Here is a 1,297-nt window from a genome sequence, read left to right on the forward strand (position 1 = left end):
ACCCAATACCACATCAATACGTCCCCAATGCCATCCCAATACCACCCCAATAACACATGCCTTGATTCACCCCTAATAACACCTCAATACCACCCCAATACCACATGAACTGAGTGTCCCCAAATACTACACCAATTACCACCCCAATACCACATGCACTGATTCATCCTTAACATCTTCTCAATACCACCCCAATACTAGCCAATACCAAATGCATTGATTCACCTCATTACCACCCCAATACCATACTAATACCACATGGATTGAGGTGATACTGGGGTGGTATTGATGTGATATTGTGGTGGTACTGTGGTGATATTGAGATGATATTGAGGGTTTTGCACCAATATATTTTTAGGGTGGTATTGATGTGGTATTGAGATGGTGTTGGCGTGATATTCGGGTTTTGTGCCTATATATTTTTGAGGTGGAATTGGGATGATATTGGGGTGGTATTGGGGTGATATTAAAGTGGTATTGGGATGATATGTTGATTTTTGGGAGAAAATATTATTAAAATGATACTGAGGTGGTATTGGGGTAGTATTTATGTGGTATTATGTTGTACACTTGGCATGATCTTGGGATGAAGATGATTTAGAGTTTTTAAACACAAATGCACCAATTATCATGTTTTTTGCATTTACTATTTAAAAAAGTGGTGGTGTCTGCTAGTATTGTATTGAAATTATGGTGAGAAAGATATTAAAGTTTGTAATATCAACATAAAATTGATTTAAACTACATAAGAGCAAGAGCAAAAGACAAAACAATGTAACTGATTTCAAAATTCACCTTCATTTTATTCTTGTCATCATTTTTAAAACTCTCCATCTTCAGAAATTAATCAACTATGGATTTATTATAGTTCTCCTCTCCTGAATATGCTGCAAAAAGTCCTAAATGAAACCCTAAAACGCCCAGAAGAAATGATGACGGTTGTGTAACGGGAAAGGGAACCCTAGGCAGAAGTGGCGATGAGATAGGGCGTGAGTATTTAAACATGCTTTTTATTCTAGAAACATTTTAGAGTTGCTTTTTCCATAATATTTTTCGAATCGGTTTGGGTCGAGTTCATTCAACGTCAGAAGAGTTCATTGTCCTAGTAAAAATAATATTATAATGTGGGCCAACCTTACATACAAATGTCGAAATATTACTGGAGTTCGGATGCAAAACTACGTCCAAACTCTGTACAGAATAATTTTCTAAGTTATAGGATCTGTTTGGCAGGACAATGGGAGGGCTTCCTCATGATTAGGGTTGTGGGGCAACTTTAATTTAAATTTTTTTTTTT

The sequence above is a fragment of the Phalaenopsis equestris genome, unplaced genomic scaffold (assembly GCF_001263595.1).
Source record: "Phalaenopsis equestris unplaced genomic scaffold, ASM126359v1 Scaffold221112, whole genome shotgun sequence".
In the NCBI taxonomy this organism is placed as follows: Eukaryota; Viridiplantae; Streptophyta; class Magnoliopsida; order Asparagales; family Orchidaceae; genus Phalaenopsis; species Phalaenopsis equestris.